This window comes from Ursus arctos, unplaced genomic scaffold (assembly GCF_023065955.2).
Source record: "Ursus arctos isolate Adak ecotype North America unplaced genomic scaffold, UrsArc2.0 scaffold_3, whole genome shotgun sequence".
Taxonomy (NCBI): Eukaryota; Metazoa; Chordata; class Mammalia; order Carnivora; family Ursidae; genus Ursus; species Ursus arctos.
Window position 1 is genome coordinate 44794610 of NW_026622985.1, and position 26447 is coordinate 44821056.

The window sequence follows — 26447 nt, forward strand, 5'->3', positions numbered from 1 at the left end:
TTGTGCTCAATTTTGTGAATACTCACTGAGTTTGATACTTGAATGTTCTCTGCTAATATATATTATACTTGACAAAGGTTTAAAAAATGAAAGCTTGTCTTCTGAACAGCTTCACGAGAATAAAGATGAAATATTTTGAAAAGAATTATATTTTTAAAAATTAATGTATAAAACAATTTGTTTATAATTCTTATTAGTTCAGAGATATCTGGATGACAAACTTCTTGAGCCACAAGGCATCTTTTTCCAAATAACTATCATTCATAATTAAAATAAAAATCAGTTTTATTGTGCCCGTATTTGGTTTTACTTATAAAATACATCAATATATAACACAGCAATTAGTAGTCATCCACATTTAAAAAATTGAAGAATTCAGGGTGGTAGGCACTATTACAACCCCTTCCATTCACTCATATGGCTTGTGGCTAAAACCTGTGGATCGTGGTAGCTAACTTACTGAAATGGTAATCTCTCTTGAAACCACCATACTTCATATGGAATAACTCAAAAAAGCACAGTCACTGGCACTTAGGATGCAGCAAGTGATTTGGGGGTGGGGGGAAGAGCCCTAGCATGCATGGGGAGGCCAAAAGCACTTTGCCTTTATACTTTAAGGACAGCAGTACAACTTCAGTGTAGAATTCAAGGTAATTTTCTTTTGCCATAAGCTATCCAAATAGACTGATACTCCTTGATATTCCATAAAACATCACACATGATGTCCTATACATGGTTGATGGATTATCACAATCTACTATCAATAACACCATATTGATTCTCATGAGCAGAATGCTGCAAGTACCCTAGATATCCTAGTAATTCACCGTCAGAATATAAAAGATATTTGTTGGAGCTGGCGTGCAACAGCTTGTGGGATCCAAGTGTGCATATCTCTTCCCAAGTACAGATTTAGGTATGCTCCTCTAATATAGATTGAAATCAGCTGTAGTGGGAGTATTTACATGAAAGAAAATGAAATGGCAAAGCGAAACAATTAGTTTTGGTTTTTTTTTTTTTTTTTAAGATAGCTGACTAAGGAACATATTCCAGGACACCCCTTGGGAAACTCTTACAGATATTGAGGAGTTTATGGCATTGGCAAAATTTGGTGGTCTGGATATAATCGTCTGGGATGTTCTGGGATACCACTTCTAAGATAAAGAGCAAGTTTTTGTACCTTGTACTTCTTACTACTAAAAAATAAGCACAACAGTTTTAGGGTTTTTTAGTTTAGAAATAGCATACAATCACTTGAGAATCATGTTCTGCCTCATTTATCACAAATTGTGGAAGGTTGTTAGCTGTGAGTAAATCCCAGTGGAAAAAAGGGCTCTGAATCAAGACCAAACTATGGGTTGTTTCCTTGTCAATCAAACTATATTATCCAGTACTGTGACAGGGCTGGAGTTTTCCCTTGGGGAATTGGGTTGCTTAATGGAGTCTCTGGTAAGCCCTAATAGGTGAGTTGCAATGCAGATCCCTAGGAATTGGGACCAAAAATGTGCCCATCATGATTGCGAAAAGGTTCTATTTGGAAAAAACATCTCTCAGTACATTAATAAGCTTTTCTAGAAGGAGATAATCTGACCATGGGATGGTGAGTAACTCTGAGTCTAAACTGCCATCTATGAGCTGCATGTCATTATGGTACTAAGTCACGGGTGTTTCAGGAATTCATCATGCAATAGAAATACAATTAGGATAGAATGCAAGAAGGTTCAATAAGAATGAGCAAATTACACCAATAGCCGCAGTTTCATAAAGTCACATATCCATTAACTCAGCCAAAGTGTACAATTCTAAGCAAGCTGTGCAAATACTGTCTTTCAGAAAACTACATTGGGAGGCAGGAAAAGGGTAGTTTATCTTCTTTGCATTTCTGCCCCCAACTCCTACTAGTCAAACTTCACAACACAGGAAGTTAGTATCCTTGACTTTCATGTTGTATTATGGGGTCCTTTGACAACCATTGGGGAAGTCAATTTCTTGCCATGTGGTGTGGTATTTCATCTGAAAGTGGTGAAAGGATCATAAAACTCTGGGCATCAGCCTCAGATAGACAGAACATGATCCCGTGGAGCTGGTTGCCAGGGTAGCAGCTAGTAGAGCAAGCACCTAAAAGACCAGGAGTCAAGCGAGGTTGAAGGAATCTAGCACCCACCATGCATAAGATATGTCCAGCTTATGTCCATAATAAAATTTAAAAAATCTCACACAGGACTTAAAAAATCTAATTATATTTGCTTACTGGAAACAAAATAACATAAAACACTTATTGTGTGTTAGTTACTTTTTAGGTGATCTCTCTTTTTCTCTCTCTGTTAAATAATTTAATCCCCATCAAACTTTATAAAATATGTATTCTCACCTAGAAAGGTTAAAAGGAGAGGAAAAGCTAAATAAGAAAATCATGAAAAATAAAGATGATGAACTATAAATATGAAGCCACGTGGCATCCAAAGCAAAAGGAGTAAATGAGAAAACAAGTCACTATGATGTAAACACGTATTACAAAGACATAAGAGCTAAGAACATGTGTGAGCAATGGAGCAATAACATGATCTACCCAAGGAAAACGAGCCCAGATTTAGTCCATGTACCTCTATCTAGTGACACACTAGCAATACAATGAAAATGGAAAAGTACATTCTACATAAATTACACCCTCATTATAATTTGATCACAGAGAACGCTGAGACTTTAAAATAACTCTAGGTAAAGAAGTAAAAGAATCCACCAATTAGCACTATATGATCTTCCACAAATCATGTCACTACCACCCCATCAACAAGCTCATGGCAATAAAGGCAGATAATGAAAAACTGTGGGAAGATAGAAGAAGGGGCCTAAGGTGTTGGTGTCTATTTCCTTTCTTAAAGGAATGTGAGTTTTTCCTCATTTCCAGTGCTTTAAAATGATTTATGGAATGAGACTATCTGGTTTTTGAAAGTTTGGTAGAATTCCTCTGTGAAACTGTATGAGACTGGTGCTTCCAGGGCAGTTCCTTAATAATTTTCTTTATTAGGAAACTGTTAAAGCGATCTAACTCTATTGAGGTTAATTTCAGTGTTCTGCACTTCCCTAGGAAATTACCCATTCTATCTAGGTTTTCAAGTTTGTTTGCATAGAGGCCTACAAAGCAGTCTCTTTAAATTTCTTGTGTTTCAATGGTTATTCCTCCTTTTTATTTCTTATTTTGACTATTTATGACTTCTTCTGTTTTCTCTTGATCAATTTAACTAGTGGTTGGTTTGTTTTGTATTATGAGTAGTATAAAGAGACATAAAAATTAATCCTTTGCTGATACTAAAGATCATTGATTAAAAAAAAAAAAGATCACCGATGAAAACATTTTTTATGGTTGCTTTATAATGATTTTTGTGTTTCTTTACCCTAGAAATTTAAGAAAATTTATTGGGAAATCTATGAATATGATTCACTCTTCATATAGTTCAAAGAAGGAAAAAAATCATGAATTACGGAAATGTAAAATTTTTATAACAGAAATCACCATCCATTCTTGATTACAAAACAAATAAAACTCTTAGTAAAATATCCATACAAAAGTATTACTTAATTTATAATCAGACGATAAAATCCTGCTCAATGGTCAAAAACAGAGACATTTCTATTAACTACCCACATGTGCACCGACATGGATGGAACTGGAGGGTATTATTGCTAAGTGAAATAAGTCAAGCAGAGAAAGACAATTTTCATATAGTTTCACTCATATGTGGAACATAAGGAATAGCACAGAGGACCACAGGGGAAGGAAGGGAAAACTGAAGGGGAAGAAATCAGAGAGGGAGACAAACCATGAGAGACTCTGGACTCTGGGAAACAAACTGAGGGCTACAGAAGGGAGGGGGTTGGGTGATAGAGTAGCCTGGTGATTAAGGAGAGCATGTTGTGATGAGCACTGGGTGTCACACACAACTAATGAATCGCTGAACATTACATCAAAAACTAATGATGTACTATATGTTGGCTAACTGAACATAATAAAAAAAATTTAAAAAAAAGAAAAAGAAAGCAGTACTTACTACTAATTGCACTTTTATTTACTCAAAAGTGTTAACTAATACTGATTAGAGAGCAAAATAAGAGCTAAAATACTTAAGAAATGTGGATATTATCAAAGGCTCACAAAGTAAATCAGTGATTCTAAAAGTTTTCAAGAGTCAGTCTCTTTTGGGAATCGAATAATTAATATTCTCCCATGGGGGGAAAAAGGGCCATAAAATCCTCAAAGTCACAAAATTTTTCATGGAACATTTTAATCCTCTGAAATTCAGTTATTATTTATGTATAATACAGAAACAGCATTACAAAGGCTTATTTCTCCTATACTTTATTTAAATCAAAAGGTTGATTATCATTTCAGAAAAAAGGGAAATTAATACAAGTTATACAGTAAAGAAAATTTTAATTACACTCAAAAGTGGCTTTCAAAAAGATTATGCTAAAATGAAGTTAATATAAGTATTTGTAAAGGTGGAAGAGTTACAGAAATGACAATGCAATGAAATGTACTGTTTCTATTTAATCAGCTTGTTTTTTTATTTTTATGGCCATATGTGCTGAAATTCAGACTCAGAATATACGTGGAAACAAAACAAAACAAAACAGCTCACTTTGCCAAACTGTTGAGGAACATCAGAATTTTCTAATAGTCTTCAAGGTGAATTTATGCTATAATTGCCTTTGTATTTATGCCAATTAAATAATATCTGTCTGGGTTTGTGTCAAATTGCTATTTATATCTGCAAAGAAACAACTGAGAAACCACCCTCGCATGTGAGGTAATCTGAGCAGGTAACCTTCAAAAGAGTTTTGCAATATTTCCAGGTGACTGAATATTTTAACTTCTAGAGACAATAAAAACTATTATCATTCTCAATTTCCAACACTTAAAAAACTTTAATTTAGAAGAATACATAGTTGAACATTTCCAACATATGCAAAGGAGATTCAGAATATCTTAAGGAAATACTATGCTTACATAGAGGCTATTCGAAATCTCAATAAGTTAATGATTTTTTCTAAACATATATATGGATAAATTTGACTCAAGAAAGAGAAAATATGAATAAATAAAAAAACTATTAAAAATGTTGAAAAATTCAAAAATTACATCCAAATAAAGCTCTGGGATAAAGTAACTTAACAGTGGTTTCTTTCAAGCTTCCAAAAAATAGATAATTGCTTCATATATCATCTATGCATGCATTTTGAAGTGTCTTTGGATTGACAGAACATCTAAAACCTAATTCAGACAATAGAAATTTGTTACCTGAATATATGAGGAAGTTAAAAAAATGAAAGAGCTCAACAATCAAAACTCACAAAAGAATAAGAACTGGTAATCACTGTAAAATTCAGCTCTGTTGTCCACTTTACCTTAACCTATCCATGGCAGATGTTTATTGTGACCTAATCTAGCATGTCTTATTTGCACCAACCACTTTTGTTTTTTTTTTTTAAATCTAGTTTTATGTTATTGACTTTGGCTCTATATGTAAACTTTGAATTCAAATGCCCTTTGGGAAGAGGTGACAACAACAAAAGAAACATATAACCATTATTGTTAAGTCAATATCCATTATTGGTCACCTAGATTGATTAGAATGAGTATTCTTTTTTCCCCTATAAACCCCACATGCACAGGGCATAGATTCAATCAATCAATAATAAAAGTTTATATATACACATGTCTATCTCAAAAGTTATACATATATATTAAAGTTTATAAATAAAAAGATTATATAGAAATAAGATAAACATAAATATTAAAATCCTAAATAAATTCTAGGCAAATGAAATCAAGCATCATGATGAACTAGATTTAGCCTGTCAAATAATAATTTATTCTTATAAAATCACTACATCCCAGGCAACTAGGAAAACTGTTCACAATTACCTTAATAGATGTCATTAGGGAATTCAATTATGCTGTTCCTAATTAAGCTATTTGGAAATAATAAAAAGAAATCCCCTTAAACTAAGAGCTAATATGATAGATTTGTTCACATTAAAATTAGAAGGTTGTCACCGATAGTATTATTTAGTCCTTTATTTGGAACATCTGGCCAATAAGTAAATACATACATACATACAAATGAATAAAAACTGAGTTACTAATAGAAAAGAAGAATCTAAATTTTTGTTTTGTTTTGTTTGTGCAAATACTCTGAGTTATTCTGCCTAGAAATCCAAAGCAATGGTTTGGAATATAATAAAAATTAATGACTGATTTCAGTAAAATGGACATGGATCATGATTAGGGTTGGCAAATACTTCCAGCAGACCAAATCTGTCCACTGACCATTTTTGTAAGTAAAGTTTTATTGGAACACAGCCATGCCCATTCATTCAGGTATAATTAATGGCTGCTTTTATGGACAGAGTTGAGTAGTTGTGCCAAGGACTCTATGGTCTGCCAAACCCTAAAATATTTAATATCTGGCCCTTTGCAGAAAATGTTTGCTAACCCCTGATAAAGATAAATATTGCATAATCAAAATATTTTAACCAGCAATTAAGAAAAGAGATAATAAAGATACAAGAAAAATTTATCAGACCTGAAGGAGATTGTATAGGCTGATTACTCTGTATAATGCAAGAAGAAAAACACCCAGCAAGCCAGCCATGATCACAGTAACACTAGAGACCTACATTGAGATCCTAGAAACTTCCAGAGAAGAAAAAAGATTGCATACAAATCTGCATCTTACTTCTCAAGATCAACCTAGGAAACCAAGAGCTGATAAAATAATTCCATTCTATGTACTCAGTATAAAGTCAAGTCATGCTCAGACATAAAAGGTGTTTAAATCTTTTACTTCTGAGAAATTTGAGAATATACTCCACCAAAATTAGAAAATAAAAACACACACACACAAAAAAAAGAAGAAGAAGAAGAAGAAGAAGAAGAAGAAGAAGAAGAAGAAGAAGAAGACATGAGTAAAAGGATCCAACAGAGAAGAGAGGGGAAGAATATTTCCAGGATGTTGAAAACATGGTAAATTTCCAAAGCCATATGTACAGTAGGCTCTTTGAATAAACAGGCCAGATGGGAGCAGGGGGATAGAGAGGTCTAGGAAGGACATATCAAGGGAGAAATAATGAAACTTATAGATGTATATGAAGTATCTGACCATATTGAAAATCATTTTACAGTTCTGTCAGAACATTTGGGTGCTTGAATTAGTGATAAATATACAGGAAAAAAAGCAATTGAAGAGAATGAGGTAATTCCAGGGTAAAGAAAAACTCATACAAACAATGAAGTGTTAGTGTCTTTAGTACAGAAATGAAGTGTGAGAGTTCTGACAATGGCCCAACTGAGAGCAATATCTGCAAAACCATAAAAATGTAAACATTGAAATTTGACTTAACCAGGAAACTGGATATTAGTATTTTAAAAGAATGGGTATAGAAGTGGAGTCACAATGGGAAGAAGAAATGTATGACCGAAATCGATTCTCTTCTATAAGTCAATAAGTAATGTCTAAAAGTGAAAAATGAAGAAATAGCTCTAGAAATTATATTAGAAATGTGGAGATAATTTTTTATGAAAGAGTAGGATGGGGGTAAAAGGGAAGTAGTAATTAGTGATGGCAAAAAGGGCATTTTTTATTAATGCCTTTGTAGGATATCTAAAAACAAGAAAGAATTGGTCAATTGTATCAAAGCAAGTTCTTTCTCCCTTTCTCTTTTTCTTTTCCCCTTCCTTTCCTTTCCTTTCCTCTCTGTTTCTCTCTCCCTCCTTCCCTCCCTCTCTTTCTCTCTCTCTTCCTTCCTTTTCTCTCTTTCTTCCTTTTCTTTTTTTTCTTTTATTTCTTTTTCTTTCAAATACTTTAATCAAAACCCATCAGAGAAATGGAGATAGCTTAGTTCTGTAACACAGTGTTGTGTTTTAAAAAATAGGTCCGTAATTGTATATGAGAGTATAAACTGTTAATACAAATTAAACAATCACATATTTTTTCCACATTTGAAACAGAATAAGATTCCATGTAAACACAGCACCTTTGTGACATTTTTAACTTCAGTATTCCTCTTTCTTCCTCACCCTCTCCTTCAATAGAATCCACACCAACTTCCTCATTAGTCATGTCCCCGTGGCCTCAGAAAACTTTCCTTCCTCCATATCCTCACCCATATGCCAGTGAACATGGGCACACTTGGCATACATCAGGTCAAACTTGCAGTCCAGGTGAACCCAAGCCTCAGCAATGACTGCGATTGCCCAGCACGCACATTCTCACTGTACTTTGGCCAGATTTCCACCAGGTACCATGGTGGGAGAATGGTAATTAATATCAACTTTGACCCAGTGGAGCACCAGTCCACAGACTGGATGGGATGCTGGGTCTTTCTTCTGGCATTTCCAGAAAAACCATCTTTGGGAACCATGTTACCATGGTACAACAGGCAGCAATCCATGTAATTACCATGGCGAGGGTCACACTTCACCATCTGCTTGGCTAGCCCAAAACACTCATTGGTGATCTCTGTTACAGAAAGCTGTTCATAGTAGGCTTTCTCAGCAGAGAAGGTGGGGGAGTGGATGCAGTGATGGGGTACCAGGTTGGTCTGGAATTCTGTCAGATCAACATTCAGGGCTCCATCAAATCTGAGGGAAGTGGTGATGGAAGACACAATTTGACCTATCAGCCTATTCAGGTTAGTATAGGTTAGGCACTCAGTACTGAGGTTTCAGCACAGATGTCACAGATAGCCTCACTGTTCACCCTGAAGGCACCATCAGTGTGCTCCAGGGTGGTGTGGGTGATGAGGTTGGAGTTGTGGGGCTCAACTGCATCTGTGGAAACCCAGAGGGCAAGGTAAATGGAGAACTCTAGTTTGGACTTCTTGCTATAATCAAGAGAGAGAGATGTTCTATCAGCAGGAAGGCAAACCCCAAACCACCTCCCCCTCCAAAGGTTTGGAAAACCAAGAAGCCCTGAAGACCTGTGCACTGGTAGGCCAGTTTCCAAATTCAGTCCAAGACTAGGTCAATGATCTCCTTGCCAATGGTGTAGTGCCGTCAGGCATAGTTAATGGCAGCATCTTCCTTGCCTGTGATGAGATGCTCAGGGTGGAAGAGTTGGCGGTACATGCCACTGCAAACTTCATTAATGACTGTGGGTTCCAGATCTACTACCCTGGGCACACGCTTGCCAGCAACTCTATCACTGAAGAAGTTGTTGAAGGAGTCTTATACTCCCCCAATGGTCTTGTCACTTGGCATCTGGCCAATGTGCTGGATGCTGTGTTCCAGGCGAAAGAGCTTCCATCAGGCATTGCCTATCTGTACACCAGCTTAGCCAACGTGGATGGAGATGCATTCACACATGGCTGTTGCTCTGCAGCTGCTAAGCAGATGGCGGAGAGGAAGAAGAGACACTTTTGCTTCTTACAGCACAACTGTTAGGCGATTGATGTGAGAGAACCTGCCACAGGTTCTATATTTAAAAGGCCTATGTATAATCAGAACTTAGCCATTTACTAACTTTAACTCTATAAACTTCCATGTGCCTCAATTTTTTTCCTTCTTAAAATAGGAATGATAAATGTAACTACCTAAAAGAGGCATGAAAGATGACAAATGAACTAATACATGTAAGATTTATTTTAATTACATACTTTGATAAAAGAGCAATTACACTTTGTTTTACAATATTGTTTATATTCCCTATGCTGTGCTTCTCATCTCTATAACTTATTTATTTTATAACTGTAAACGTGTACTACTTCACCTCCTTCACCTATTGTACCCATCTTCTACACACCTCCCCTCTGGCAACCACCAGGTGTTTTTTTGTTTGTTTGTTTTTTGTTTTTTTAAAGATTTTCTTTTATTTATTTGACAGAGAGACAGCCAGCAAGAGAGGGAACATAAGCAGGGAGAGTAGGAGAGGAAGAGGCAGGCTCCCAGAGGATCAGGAGCCTGATGCGGAGCTTGATCCCAGGACCCTGGGGTCATTACCTGAGCCAAAGGCAGATGCTTAATGACTGAGCCACCCGGGCACCCCAGGGTTTTTTTTTTTATTTTATTTTTTTTATTTTTTATTATTTTTATTATTTACCCATAGCTATTGACCCATCCTCCACCTACGTCCCCTCTGGTCACCATCAATTTGTTCTATATGGCTAAGGGTCTGTTTCTTGGTTTTCCTCTCTTTCCCCCCCCACCATGTTCATTTGTTTTGTTTTTTAAATTCCACAAATCATACGGTGTCTTTCTCAGACATATTTCACTTAGCATAATACTCTCTAGGTCCATCTAGGTGGTCACAAATGGCAAGATCTCATTATTTTTTATAGCTGTGTAATATTCCAGTGTGTGTGTGTAGACATACATACCACATCTTCTTTATCCATTCATCTCTTGATAGACAGTTGGGTTGCTTCCATATGTTGGCTATTATAAATAATATTGTAATAGATATAGAAGTGCATATATCTTTTCAAATTAGTGTTTTTGTATTCTTTGGGTAAATACCCAGTAGTGGAATTACTGGATTATCTGGTAATTCTATTTAATTTTTTTTTTTTTTTTTAGAACCCTCCATTTTCCAGTGACTGTACCAACTGACCTTCTCACCACCAGGACTCAAGATTCTCTTTTCTCCACATCTTCATGAACACTTGTTATTTCTTGTCTTTTTGATATTAGTCATTCTGATGGATGTAAAGTCATATCACATCGTGGCTTTGATTTGCATTTCCTTGATGATTAGCTATATTGAGCATCTTTTCAATTGTCCATTGGCCATACATGTCTTTGGAAAAAAATGTCTCTTAAGATCCTCTGCCCATTTTTTTTTTTCTAAATTGGATTTTTTTTTTTGGTGTTGATTTGTAGGAGCTTTTTTTTTTTTTTAGATTTGAATAAAGTTGACACAATATTCCATTAGTTTCAAGCATACAACATAGTGATTTGACAAGTTTACACATTATGTTTACTACAAATATAACTACCATTTGTCACCATACAACACTATGCCAATATCACTGACTATATTCCTGTTGCTATGCTTTTTATTCCCATGACGTATTCATTCCACAACTGAAGGGCTGTATCCCCTACTTCCCTTCACCCATTTTGCCCATCCTCCCATTCTCCTGCCCTCTGGCAACCATAAATTTGTTTTCTGTATTTATGGGTCTGATTCTGTTTTTTGATTGTTTATTCTTTTTTTTTAGATTCCACATACAAGTGAAATTACATGGTATTTGTCTTTCTCAGTCTGACTTGTTTCACTTAGCATAATACTCTCTAGGTCCATCCACATTGTCACAAATGACATGATCTCATCTTTTTATATGGTTACATAATATTCCATTGTACATACACACCACATCCTCCTTATCCATTCATCTCTTGATGGGCCCTTAGGTTGCTTCCATATCTTGGCTATTGTAAATAACGCTGTAACAAATATAGGGATGTATATATCTTCTTGAATTAATGTTTTTGTTTTCTTACGGTAAATCCCCAATACTGGAATTATTGGATCATATGGTATTTCTCTTTTTATTTTATTTTATTTTATTTTATTTTATTTTATTCTATTCTATTTTATTTTATTTTATTTTTAAAGATTTTATTTATTTATTTGACAGAGATAGAGACAGCCAGCGAGAGAGGGAACACAAGTAGGGGGAGTGGTAGAGGAAGAAGCAGGCTCATAGCAGAGGAGCCTGATGTGGGGCTTGATCCCATAACGCTGGGATCACGCCCTGAGCCGAAGGCAGACGCTTAACCACTGTGCCACCCAGGCGCCCCTCTTTTTATTTTTTTGAGGAATCTCCATACTGTTTTCCACACCGGGTGTACTAATTTACATTCCCGCCAACAGTATATGTGGGTTCCTTCTTCTCCACATCCTTGCCCACATTTGTTATTTCTTATCTTTTTGATATTAGTCATTCTGAATGGTGTGAGGCAATATCTCATTGTGGTTTTGATTTGCATTTTCCCGATGATTAGTGATGTTGAGCATCTTTAAATAAAATTTTTTTGAGCACCTTTTCATATGTCCATTGGCCATCTTTATGCCTTCTTTGGAAAAAGAACTGTCTATTCAGTTCCTCTACCCTTTTTTAATTGGATTTTTTTTTTTTTTTTTTGGTGTTGAGTTGTATGATTGCTTTATATATTTTGGAAATTAACCCTTTATCAGATATATCATTTGCAAATATCTTCTCCCAATCAGTAGATTGCCCTTTTGTTTTGTTGGTGGAGCAACTGCAATCTTTAAAAGTAATATAAAATATTAGAAAAGGGTCTCCCCACAATATATTTACAAATAAATAATCTGAATTAGTGTATAAGACTTACAAAAAGCATTTGGCAAACTGATAGAGACAAAAGTTTTGAAAAAGCCTGAATACGGCATCAGTCCATTTAAAATTATTAATTCTAATAATAAAAGTTATGTTTTCCATGTTGCTGAAGCAGACTATTTTATTTGGAGACAAATGCACACAAGGTATTTATGAAGATGAGTAAAATAATTTTCATAAAATTTTATAGAGTTTTAGAAGACCACTGGCTCTTAGATACTTTCCCTTAGGGAGAAAATGTTAAGCTCATGTATAAAAGAAAGAGGTGCTGAGAACATCAGAATTTTGAGTAATTTTTAGCAATGTTTCCAAGGACCTACTTTTTCCAATTCAGCCTTTTAAATAGACTTCATATTTTCTTTCACTGTCTATTTATATCATTGTCCATTTGAAGCTATCAGATATAATTCCCATTGTACCATTAATATTTATGAGTAATTCCTGGTTATTCAAACACTAATATTCTTTTGATGAAATAGGGAGGGGGGCATTGGAGAAGTGCTTTAAAAATGTATATATACACCTAAAAGCTTGGTCCAGAGATAAACATTTAAAAGCATATGAAATAGTCTGAACTGTAAGGAAAGCAAAAGTTTGTAACTCTCCCCCTCTTCTCCAAAATTGAATACTTATTATGAATAAAAACTTACCTCATAACAACTCTTAACTTTCCTTATAAACTGAAGAATTTATACTTACTCAATGTGTGATATTAATGGAATTTCAATCACAAAGTAATTTGCCTGAATACTCACCCCTCCAACACACACACGCACACACAAGATCTGCACTTATGAAAATGTCCTAGCATAGTGGATACAAAGTCTAGAAGAATATGCCATTTACTTTGCTGGTTCAATCTTGCCCTCATCATTACTGTGTACAAGCAGGTTAGTTATGAACTCCTCTTTGGCTTAACTGGAAAAGCTTCTCATTTTTCTAAGGGACCTGATAAATTAGGATCTTCTGGAGAAAACAGCGATATAGAAGTAATCGCATTTTTCTGCACAGGTTGTTCTTTAACAAGGACACAATATGTATCCACTTACATGGTACTTTAAAATGCTTTCCAAAGGTTTCTCTTTCAAAGTATTTTGGTGATCAAGTAGAGGCATAATGTAGGGATAATTTAGTAGTTCCTTGCCAGGGAAAAAGGGACAGTGACTATCTGGACATAAACAAATTTTGTTGGGGACACTTGGCAGAAATGTGTATTACACGTAATTGCTGGGGTGGACAGGCCAAGGTGAGATGATCATAGCTGGTAGGGCGAGGGTGGAGCAGCAGAGTCAGCGCAGGGAGGTAGAGGAAGCATACCATAGCAGTTGCAAGCCCGGTCTGAACCCTGATGTATGGATTTGAATCACAGCTCTGTCGCTTACTAGCTATGTCCTGGACAACTGATTTACCTACCGTGTGCCTTAGTTATGTCATCTGTAAAATAGAGACAATGATAGTACCCATTTCTTAGGATTATAGTGGAGAATAAATTGACTCCAGTATGTGTTTAGAGTAGTTCTCAATAGATAGTGAGAAACTGCTATGTTTTTCTGAGAAGTAGTACTAAGAAGGAGCGTACAGCTAGGCAACCAAAGATATAAATTACTTGTACCTCAATATTGTCCAGGTCTGTATCTGATTATTATTTTGTTACCACACATTTGCTGCACAATGGCCTTTTAGAGACTATTTCACATCTGTGTGAAATACTTCATGTGAAAATCCAAGCAGAGGGCTGACCTCCCTCAAAGGAGGATTAACTGGTAAAAGATTGCCAAGCACTAGGAACACTTGAAGAGTTCCAAAAAATGTTTCTTGCTAATTCTCCTCATGCTGAGAAGGGCCAGCTGATGACAATTCTAGGCTGAAGTGTCTCCTGTCATATAAATACTCAATTCAAAGTTGTTGTGAAATTTCCAGTTTGCAAGTGGCCGGAGGGCACACTAAGAACACATTCATTGAAGAGCACCACATTCTGCACCTGGCATAAGATTACTGACTACTTAAAGAAAATGTTATTTCCGGCATTTGGTTTTCAGTTTGGTTTACTTTTTCACATTTTCACATCTGACTCATTAAGGAAGCTTCACATAGCAATCTTCCTGTCATATATAAGAAGATCATATGGTGAAAGACCATATTATTGAGAAAAATCTGCTAGATTGAGACTGTGGAAATAAATTAAATTTTTTGTGTGTTTAGTAAGGTCTGCAGATGACATTACATTCACAATTTTTATTGTATCATAATCCTCTAGGAAAGATACTTAATGGTCCCAAAGGCATTTTCAGCAAAAGTACACGATGAAATCTAAAAGGAAACAGTTTTCATGGAATTATGAATTGCACAGGAGTTCCATCTAGAGATAAATATTCATAAGTCATCAACAAATTCCAGATCAGTTCATGATTATTCATCATTAGAGCACATGTACTCGATTTTATATGAATTATTCATTGGCTTTGTTTATGAACATCTTTAACTGATTAATGGCAAATCTTGACAAATATTCCTGAGTCGTTCAAACTGAAGCACAGATCATAATGAATGAAGTCATGCATTGCTTTTCAGGAGTGTGAGATGAATAACTGATACAGAAAGAAATATAAGAAATTGCAATGGTTTTTGCAAATATGTCTGGTTTAGAAATCTGAGGGCTTAACTTTTTATTAGTAACACATTGACAATCAACATCCCACTCTAAGCTATGAGTCCTGGCTTCAGAGTCCAAAAAGGTGATGTAACACAGGGCCAGGAAACACGCCCTAAGCATTTCTCTGGCCCAGATTTCTGAAACCAGGCCTCACCTCTTAAATACGTAGATCACGCATTTAAACAGCTTCCTCAAATAGAGTACTTAACTCTAATTTATTCAATAATATACTTTTAAATTTTTATTTCATTGTGGTGACAGATTTTAATTGTATAATATAGCATTCATCTTGGACTGCTGCAACTTTAAAAATGTTTTAATTTTTAACTTTTGTTGCTATTTTTATTTATTTATTGAAGTAGAGTTGACATGCATTACATTAATTTCAGGTGTGCAACATAGTGATTTGACCATTATAAACTTCTGATGTACTCACCACAAGTATAGGTACCATTTGTCAGCAAACAAAGCTATTACTGTATTCCTGACTATATTCCTTATGCTGTACTTTTCATCCCTGTGGCTTATTTGTAACTGTACGTTTGTATCTTTTAATCCCCTTCATCTAGTTTGTCCATCACTCCTGGAGTTTTTTACCCATTGATTAGCAGCTTCCCATTTTCCCTTCCCTGCTGCGCCTGGCAACCACCTTTCTGCTCTCTACTTCTAGGAGTCTGACTATTTTAGATACCTCATATAAGTGGAATCATGCAGTATTTGCCCTTCTGTGAATGATTTATTTCACTTAACATGATGTACTTAAAGTCCATCCATGTTTTCACATATTGCAGGATTTCCTTCTCTTTTAAGGCTGAAAAATAAAAAATAGTCCACTGTGTGTGTGTGTGTGTGTGTATGTGTGTATTTATAAACCGCATCTTCTTTATGCATTTGTTGATGGATATTTAGGTTGTTTCTACATCTGGCTATTGCAAATGGTGCTGCAATGAACATGAGAGCTAATTTCTCTTTGAGATCCTAATTTCAATTATTTTAAATAAATATCTAGCATTAGAATTGCTGGATCACATGGTACTTTCATTTTAAATTTTTTGAGGAAACTCCATATTGATTTTCTTAGCGGCCTCACCATTTTTGCATTCCTACCAACAGCGTACAAGTGTTCCAATTTCTCCACAACCTTGACAACATTTAACTTTTATTTTTTTTTTTATAATAACCATCCTAACAGATGTTAGGTGATACCTCATTGTAGTTTTGATTTGCATGTTCCTGAAGATTAGTGATGTTGAGCAGCTTTTCATAAACCTGTCAGCTATTTGACATCTTTGGAGAAAGGCCTATTCAAGGCCTTAGCCCATTTTTTAATGGGGTTGTTAATTTTTTTCCTATTGAGTTATAGGAATCCCTTATATATTTTGGAAAGTAATCCCTTATTGGATATATGGTTTGCAAATATTTCCCCCATTCTGTATGCTTCCTTTTGACTCTACTGATTGTTTCCTTTATTGTGGAGATGCTTTTTTTGTTAGATTGGAAGATTTAGTATTGTTAAAATGTTCATACTACCCAATGAGATCTACATTTCAGTGCAATCCCTATCAAAATCCCAATGGCATTTTTTTACAGAAGTAGAAAAAAACAATTCTAAAATTCATGTGGAATCACAAAGGAGCTCAAATAGCCAAAACAATCTTGGGAAGGAAGGATAAAGCTGGAGGTATTGCACTTCCTGATTTCAAAATATATTACAGCTACAGCAATTAAAACAGTAAGGTATTGGCATAAAAACAGACTTTTATACTGATGGGACAGAACAGAGAGAACCCAGAAATAAATTCACGCATTATACAGTCAACTGATCTTTGACAAGGATGCCAAGAACACAACGGGAGAAAGATGGTCTCATAAATAACTGGTGACGGTAAAAATGGATATTTCCATGCATAAAGATGAAATTGGACCCTGATCTTACATTGTACACAAAAATCAACTCAAAATTGATTAGAGACTTAAACCTAACCCTTGAAACTGTATCTAAGTGAAAACATGAAAGAAAGCTTCATGCCAATGACCATGGCAGTGATTTCACAGACATAACACCGAAACCATAGGCAACAAAAGCAAAAATAAATGGGACTACACCAATAATATTCCTGACCACCAAAAATGAACTTACTATTTCATAAGAATTAAGGTTTCTTGATGAGAAATTATTTAAAAGCCAGTCAACAAAGCACACTGAACATGGAGAGAAAGAAAAAGGCCATATTTTTGCCATTTTAAAACTCAGCAGAGTCTTGGTATGTATGCGTGTCTTTCCACGAATCTATTTTCATATACATTTTTCTTATTTCTATATTTTAAACTGATTTGTGATAATCCAAGATATTTATACTAAAGAAAATTTCCATGATGAAACTGTAAAATCATGCTCTCATATTATTAATCAGAATGACACTGAAAGACTAAAGACAAACATTATTTTGTGGCACAGGCTTTAGTCGGAGTTTATTACTAAGTTATTATTAGAATGGTTCACTGAGTCAGAGCAAGTCACAGAATGAAGTTATATCCTTTGTGAAGTCTGGATAAAGGGGGAAAACTGTACTATAAAATGAAGTAGGTAGTAAAACCAAGTGAAAACGTAAAACAGGGAATCTAAGAGGAACATTTTATTGAAGTTGGATTACTGTTCTTGATTTTTACATTCTGGGAAGTAAGCACAAGGGGGATAAATCACAAGACCTAAAGAATAAAGTTTTCCTTTTATTTATGGCTTGCCTCTCCCAAAATTTTTATGGATACCTTAAACCTGATAAACATTTCTGACAATTTCTAAAATATAAGCATACTCTGCTTAGGCCAATTAAATTGCCAAGTCATATCCTTTGGTATTAATTTCATTAGACAGTGATTCTCAATCAGGTTATAAATTTCAGTCATCTATATGGATTTTTGAACAAATATATTCTTTGAGAATTTTTAAGGCACAGAGGCTCTGTATGGAAAGGTCAATATGCTCCACAGCATATTATGACCCCTTACAGTAGCATTCAATGTGTTTATACTAATGTGGTAGATCCATTTCATTACTGACCCATATTCCACTCCCCACTCAGTGCCCATGTTCTTTAATTTAAAGCCAAGTAGTACTCTCCCACTCTTACTTTGATTTGGGCATGTGACTCCCTCTGGCCAAAGAAACATTAGAAAGAATTTTATAAACAGAGGCTTAAAAAGTACTTGCAAGCTTTCATTTATGCCCTTGAATCTCTGCCATCACTATGAGAATATGCATATTCTAGACAGTTAAAGAAACATGGAGCAAAGAGGTTTGCCTCAGTTTTTCCACAAACAGCCTACATCAGCCTACAGCCAGGCAATTCCTAGAACCAAGAGTAAGCCCAACCAAAATGAGCAGAACCGATCAGCCAAGTCAGGCTTAAATCACTGAACTGCAGGCTCATAGGCCAAAAATGCTGATTGTTTCAATCCATTACGTTTTCAGGAGTTTCTACCTCCCACCCCAGTAGTTTTGTTATGCAGCATTAGTGTCAAAAAGAAAAGTTAAAATATCATATTAAATAATAAATTATTGAGATTTGATTCGAAATTATAGTTCCAGTTACAATTCTTTGGAAAAGTCAAAAGTAGTGTAGAAGAATTATGAAAAATATAGTTGGATAGATGGATAAGCTTATTTAGTGAGAAGTAAACAACATATTTTTTTAAGATTTTATTTATTTGGCAGACTGAGAGAGAGAGAGTACAAGCAGGGGGAGCAGTAGGCAGAGGGAGCAGTAGGCAGAGGGAGAGGGAGAAGCAGGCTCCCTGCTAAGCAAGGAGCCCAATGGAGGGCTCAATCCCAGGACCCCGGTATCATGACCTGAGCTGAAGGCAAATGCTTAACCAACTGAGCCACCCAGGCACCCCGAGAAGTAAACGATATTTTAAAGTTAGTAATTTTGGTCATTTGATCTATCCAATATGACTAACACTTGATATATATGGTAAACATTTTAATTTCTTTTATTTACATCATAAATGCCATAATTATGTTCACTAATAAATTTGCTTTTTAAATAATAAATAATTGCTTTTTAAAAACAAGCTAATAATATTATATTAATAATAAAATTGCTTTTTAAAAATAAGCTAAGTAAATACTAAGGGAGTAAGTGATGTGTAATTTGAAAATCATTTAACTCATTGATTTGCTACATTTCTAAGAATGAAAATTTGCTGTTCTGCTGCATATAAATACATATGAATTATGATATACATATACTATATTATATACATCTGTAGTAAATTAAATAAATAGTATAAAATATATGAGAAAACCCTACACCACCTCTCAAGTGTAAGCAATTTTGATATTACAGAGCACATTCTTCATTTTATAACATGCTAAGTGATCACAAGTGTTTTAAGGTTTCTTGTTGTTGTTGTTTAGTTTATTTATTTATGTATTTATTTATTTGGAGAGAAAGAGAGAGCATGAGCAGGGGGAAGGACAGAGGCAGAGGAATAGAGAATCTCAAGCAGACTCTACGCTGTGTGCGGAACCCAAAGCAGAGCTCAATCCCACAACTGAGAGAACATGACCTGAGCCAAAATCAAGAGTCTGACGCTTAACTGAGTGAGCCACCTAGGCACCCCTTAACTTTTTAAAATTATCTGTTTGATATAATTATATATTCCTATTTTCAAGGGCACTTAAGTGACTGATAAATTATCATATACATAAGAAGATAATCACATAGAGATGCAGTATATATAAATACATTATATAGAAAGAAAATATAGTGTCATGTATACATTACTATGTATATAGAAAAGTGAAAGATCCAAAACATAGCCAAAACATTCCATATTTAAATTAGAATGTAAAGTGAGGAACAGCAACCAGCAAAGGAAGCTCAGAAGTAAAAGAGAAGAGAGGTAAGAAGAAAATCAGGAAAGCACGATGCCCTGTAAGTTAGAGAAGTTAAGGTTGCAAAAAGAGGGAATGTTCAATCATGTCTCCTATTGCTGAAAGTCATTACGCTTCTTGGAAGAGACACCCAGGAATAGGTGGTACTCACTTCTCCACTTTGGGAAACAGAACATAGGAGATGAGAGGAGAGGAGGAGAAGGTGAAACACTAAACAAAGTAGAACACATAGAAACTTGCCATAGATAACTGCCTCTGTTTCTGATACATCATTCAATTATCCAATGTCTTGGCCTATGTAAAGTGGGTTGTTGAATGGGTACTGAATGGTTGGTTGGCAATCATATGGAGGTTTTAAATGTTGTGAGATTCCAGAAATTCAGGATGAATGGAGACACCAGAATGTGTAGTCACTATCAAAGAAGAAAAAAAGAGACCTTACAGGTAAATATCAGAAATCTTACTCTGTCTTCCAAGTTAAAGATGTTAGGTGTCTACTATATAATATGTGATGTTATAATCACAGAAAGCAGAGGACAGATGGGGGTGTGACTGAAAAAGATCTTGAAAATTTGCTCAGAAGTTAGTTTTTTTTTTTTTTTAATAAAACTTAGAATAGAATCTAACCTACTACTACTGTTTTTTCCTTGCACAGCAAAAGCCAATATAAAATTTGAATTCAGTGAGCTAGCCATGCCTTTCTTTTTTTCTTTGGAACTACCACAAAACACAGAGTTCTAATTCCAGTAACTAAGAGTACGGAGTAAGTGAAATATTTTGTGGGGAATATATGTGGCAGCAGGGGAAGACAGATGATGGAAGTGGAAAAAAAAAAAGAAACCACCTGACAAAGAGTAGAGAATTCAAGTTCAATTAACTAGAATGTACTTTTCTATAGAAATTATGAACTCCATGCTTGAAATTTGACCTCCTGAGTTTTTTATTTTAAATCTTTCCAACATACTATTCAATTGTATAGCCTTCTTTATCAATAGTGATATCTTTTTTTTTTAAAGATTTTATTTATTTATTTGACAGAGAGACAGACAGCCACCGAGAAAGGGAACACAAGCGGGGGAGTGGGAGAGGAAGAAGCAGGCTCCCAGCGGAGGAGCCTGATGTGGGACTCGATCCCAGGACTCTGGGATCACGCCCTGGGCCGAAGGCAGACCCTTAACGACTGAGCCACCCAGGCGCCCCTATCAATAGTGATATCTGAAAGCTCCTGTATATAAAAGCTTAAGGGATCTCAATTTTTTCTCATGGCAGTGTCAAAGAATAAAAACAAAAAGAGAAAAATGAAAAAGATATTTTATAACTAAGTCTGAGAGGCATTAATGAATTTACTAAAATGTCAGTTTTCTTTCAATAACCATCCCATGCTCATCTATCCCACTATAGTAATGCTGGGAGATTATGGGAATACCATACAGGGTAAGTAGGTAAAAAAACAACTGAAACATCAAATTGAGGCAATAAGACAATGATCTCTCAGGTCAAAGAGAGGGTAATTTTGCCATCAATGCAAGTAAAAGAAGAGACCATATCCTGGGCAAAGTTTTTTGTTCAGTATCTTAGAATAATTAAGCTGTTTTCTATCTTTTCTTTCTTTCTTTCTTTCTTTCTTTCTTTCTTTCTTTCTTTCTTTCTTTCTTCAGTTTAATGCAGGTTTTTAAAATTAAAAAAAAATTAAGACAAGCTGCTACCTTCATTACATTTAGACTGAGGCAATTCAAATACTAAGAGTCTTATTTACCTGATGGCATCATTCTCCTAGTGTTTTATTTCATTTCAAGATTGTCTCCTCAGGGCCAGACATTTTAGACATCAACAACTATCACAGATTGCATCAGGAAGGTTAAGAGGCAACAGAAAAAAGAAAGTGTAGAATGAAGTGTAAAAACAAATTGTGGCAGGGCAATTACACCCAAGCTATCGGGTTCATGGTCAGAAAACTACTTGGCACATAATCGTTTATTCAATAGGCAATGTATTAAAGTAGGCAGTTAACTGCTGTTAACTGTCTCCCAGAGCAAATGATGATGGAATTTAGGAAAATAACACTTGTTTTTCTAAATTTTGATTTTTTAAAATGTTCAAGATTAGTAAATAATGTTTCAAATAACTGTATTTATATCTGTGGGCAAAATACCTAGTCATAGACTATTGTAAGTCATTTCAATGGCAAAGTTGAGTTATCACAGTATAAACTTGTCATATTTTAATGAAGTCAGTTCATTCAATAATTCTGGAAGTTTCTAAATTGGCTGGGCTAATATCACTTTGTTCGTGATATTCAGAATACTCAGAAATTCCCATGTTGCTATGAATCTTTGCTTGCCATATACCGGGGTCATACCCATACATGATCTTCATTTCTCTTTTAGGATTGTTAGATATTCTTGCAGCCTACTCCCTTTTAAATAATTGTCTTGCTCAAACCTTTTACAAGGAACAGAGCCATATCTGAAACTGAGTTAAGAGTCCAGGATCAGGGTAATGTTCATGGGACTCAAGAATGCTGGCTTAAATTCTACAGTTTTTATAGATTTAGATGATATATAATTTTACATTTGGGGGAAAGTTATGATTTATTGAATTTTTCATATAACTGGATGAAGATTCTTCTGTCTTTAACATAACTTACTGGGGAAAAAAGGAAATATTGTAAAGCAAAATAATGTAACCTGTCTTTAAATAGCTATAGAAATCTCTTAAAAAAACAAAACCCAAAACAAAACCCCATAAAGTGGTTGGAGAGAAGGGAAGCTAAACGATTACTTTTTAAAGTATTTTATATGTAGATTATACTTTTTAAACACTTGAAAAATATGTTACTTAAAACCCTGGATCCTTCCAATTCTATCACTCATAAGTTAGGTACCTTTGGAAAGTTACCTGATCCTTTTCTTCATCTTAAGGTGGGGAAAAGATTAGTCCTCAAATCAAGTTGTACAAATGAAAACACGTAAAGTTCTTATTATAGTACATAAGCTAAATTAACAACTACAAAGAGAGCTGTATTATGCTATTAGGGTCAAAAAAGCTAATGGTGGATCTATTATTAATGACATACAAACAATATGGGTGGCTTATGAATATAGCTGATTGGATCTCTTAGCATATGACTTGTTGTCAACATTTTTTTTTTTACCTGTTTTGTCTGCTCTTTTTGTTATTGTTGTTGTTATTTCGCCACCCATTCAGAGAAAGTGATATTTTAACCAGTACTAGAAGGAGGTGACTCAGTCTACACATATCTGGGGAAAAGAGTTAAGTAGGGAGGGGAAACAATTAGAGCTAAGACTATAATTGGAGCATTCTGGGTTTATTCCAGGAACAGTAAAGAAAGTAATTGTTGCTGGAACAAGAAAAACAGGAGGAGATTAGCAGGATATGAAAGGGGTTAAGCAGGACCAGATCACATAGTACCCCAAATACCTTGATAAGGACATTGCCATACTTTGAGGAAAGTATTTCCCTTCATTATAACTTAACCCAGATAGTGGTGAGTGATGGAACTATAAGATGCCAAAGTATATGTGAAAAAAATTTAAACAAAATATATTAAATCACAAGTTCTAGACCTGTGTCGGGACCTTCTAAGAAAGATCAATCATGTAATTACCATATTATCCTATTACATTTTCAAACTATTCTACTACAGACCATATAGAATCTAATGTATTAAAAAGATACTCATCTAAACAATTACCAGAATAATAAAGAAATAAGGAAAATTTTAGAATCTTAATTTCAAGGCAGATAAAATGAATATGTTATTTTTTAAATGAGCAAAAATTTGTATATAACTTCATTTAAATGATACCATGGTTATATGACTGTCTACTATCAAAAAGTTAAGAGTCAAATGATTATTAGAAATGTCTTTTTGTTCCACTGCTACAGCACCATGGACAGTGACTCACCAACACCAATAGTTAGGCCATCTGTTGGTTTTAATCAGGAAAATTCATAAATACCACCCATTTTATAAAGAAGAGTCAACTGCATAACAAGGTTCTGAGGCAATAATTAAAATCAGATATTTTATTTAGTTCCTATGTTTCTAGGAAAAGCATAGTATAATGGAAAAAAAAATAGACTAGGAATCAAATCAAGTGTTTTACATACAGCTTTAAATAAAGCTCTTCAAAATATAGATAGCTATGCTATCTTTGGTAAGCCAATTAACATTTCTTTCTTTTTCCAATTAACATTTCTGGAGTTCATTGTATTCTTTGTAAAATGGTGAGGTAGAAAGAAAATGTGAAGAAAGTTACCTAAGGTCCTCTCCTGCTCTAAATTTGAATAATATTATCCAAAAGTAATCTGACAAATTGAGATAAATGAAATCCTAACTTACATACCCATGCCATTGATAGAGACTCAATTCTTTCAAATTCACTCAGATAAAAAGATGATCTTATACAAATAAGTTCTTCAATGTATGGAATACCCAAGCATCAACTATGATTCAGGTGAGAGAGGAACCAAATAAAAATAACTTGGCAATATAGAAATTCAGTATCGCATGTAAAAAAGCTCAGAGAGAGAATGATTAGTTAATTTAGTGGATAAATTACATCATAATGACTCATTCTTTCTATGACTTCTATGACTTTTTTTTTTGTTTGTTTGTTTTGTTTGTTTTTTGGGTTTTTTTTTTTTTTTTGCCTGCGTGTGTCTTTACGAATTCTTGTACGCTGGTTCTACTCATGTTCCCAAAATGACTGCCAAACTTTCAGCTCTCACAACAGAATCCAAAAAGGAAGACTTTTATTTTGCTTCTACTTGCCCTTGTTATTAGTGAGAATAATAGTCTTTTTCAGAATCCCCCTTCCAGATTTTCCTTCATGTCTACAGAACCAGAATACAATCACATTTATACTTATATCAGCATTGGCATGAAAACTGAAGTACTATCATAGGCTTAGCTGAACAAAATTAGCTACCGGTATGTACACTGTAAAATATATGACCTTCTCTTTAGTATATGGCTATCCAATAACTGAGCAGAATTGGGGTTCTGTTAACAACAAAAAAAAGAGAGAAATGGCTGTCAGGTCTACCTTATTTAACTTTAAAAGAAATGTCAGTTCTATCCCATTGTGCATTCTTCTCTCTATGCAAGCTGGCACTGGCAGACATGTGCAATTGCTTTGCAATAAGGTATCATTTAGGAAATTAACCTTCTCTTAATAGGAAAACTCTTCAGCCATGGCTTTTCAAACTCTTTGTTGTTTTATCAATTGTGAGCATCACTGTTCTCTGATTCAGATGAACAAATACTAATTAATTACTTACTAGTAAGTCCTTATAGTTCAACTGATAGTTTGTTGACAATGAGTATCACTACTCACCTTGTTTTATATGTTTATCCCATTCAATTTATCCCAAAGACTTATAATCAACCCTGACATTTCCTGTCACTATCATTTGCAATTAGATGCTAAATTATATCTGAAACGATTTGCTAAAGTACCTTTTACAAGGTGTAATGCAACATTGTCTTACCTAAGACCAGATCCTCTCCTTGAAATTCCATGCTATCGCTTTCCCTCCAATCCTAATATACCCTTAATATTTATATTTTAATTTTCACCTGATGCTAATAACTCTAAATTCTATGACATAAAGGTGATAGTTACTTTACTTAAAATATTAATACGATTATTCACTTAAAACCCTCCTCAAATTATCATAAGAGAGTATGCCTCAGCTTTGCCAGGGACAGCCACTAGCATCTGAATAATACAAAAATTTTCAAGTAACACACAAAATGTGAAATCACTTTCCAAAGCTCTCGGCCAATAAGAAGGTATTATGCATTATTATCCTTACTTTGCCAATGACACAATGTGCAGACAGGTCAACAGATTTGCCACACCAAAACTGGAGACTGAGAACGAGGTCATCATGATTCTAATAACCAGCTCTATTCTTAATTCTCTTAGTCACAAAAATATGATTAATGCAGCAAATGCAGGCTTGTTACCTGATTATTATCCCCTCTGGGTATGACATAATTCTGTCTGTCTCTTTACAAATACATTCCATGTGTGATGTTGATCCAGTGCTCTGCAAAACACACCAGGAAGGCATTAAAGTCTCCGCTCAAGAGAAAAAAAAAAAAAAAACATCAGATTTATGCAAGCACTGAAAACAGAGATTTATATTTTTAAATGCCATATGCCATTTTAGAGAGGGCTCTGGTTTTTCCACATGTGACATTGTAACTGTCCAGTGAGGAAGATGAGAAATACTAAAAGTGGTTATTAGTTGATCCTTCAAAGGGTTACGGTTCTTGGATCTTAAAACGGATTATTCAAGTATTAATTTTCTGGTGATACATTTTGGGTTTATTTAGTTGAATGTAAATGATATGAAAGGTCATATTTTGTCCACAAGCACGAGCTAAGTTTCATCCTTAGTGTTACATCTAAAGTCAAGAGCAATGGCTGTGAGAACACTGCTCGTGATTTCTCCATCACAGAATGCATTTAATATGTTACAGTTATGGAAGTGGGG

At 34.8% G+C, this 26447-nt stretch overlaps 1 protein-coding gene and 1 pseudogene across 10 annotated transcripts in view; both read right to left on the bottom strand.

The window, feature by feature from the left end:
* Positions 1–26447, bottom strand: part of DGKB (diacylglycerol kinase beta) — an 863998-nt gene that overhangs the window by 803354 nt on the left and 34197 nt on the right. For 9 of the 10 annotated variants that reach the window (XM_057304226.1, XM_057304221.1, XM_057304223.1 and 6 more), the window contains exon 3: positions 25915–25997. The exons of the other annotated variant lie outside the window; for it this stretch is intronic. The gene's annotated coding sequence lies outside the window, so the exon portion shown is untranslated. The remainder of the gene's footprint in view (positions 1–25914; positions 25998–26447) is intronic. 10 annotated transcript variants of the gene reach the window in all.
* Positions 8118–9367, bottom strand: LOC113260872 (tubulin alpha-1A chain-like; annotated as a pseudogene).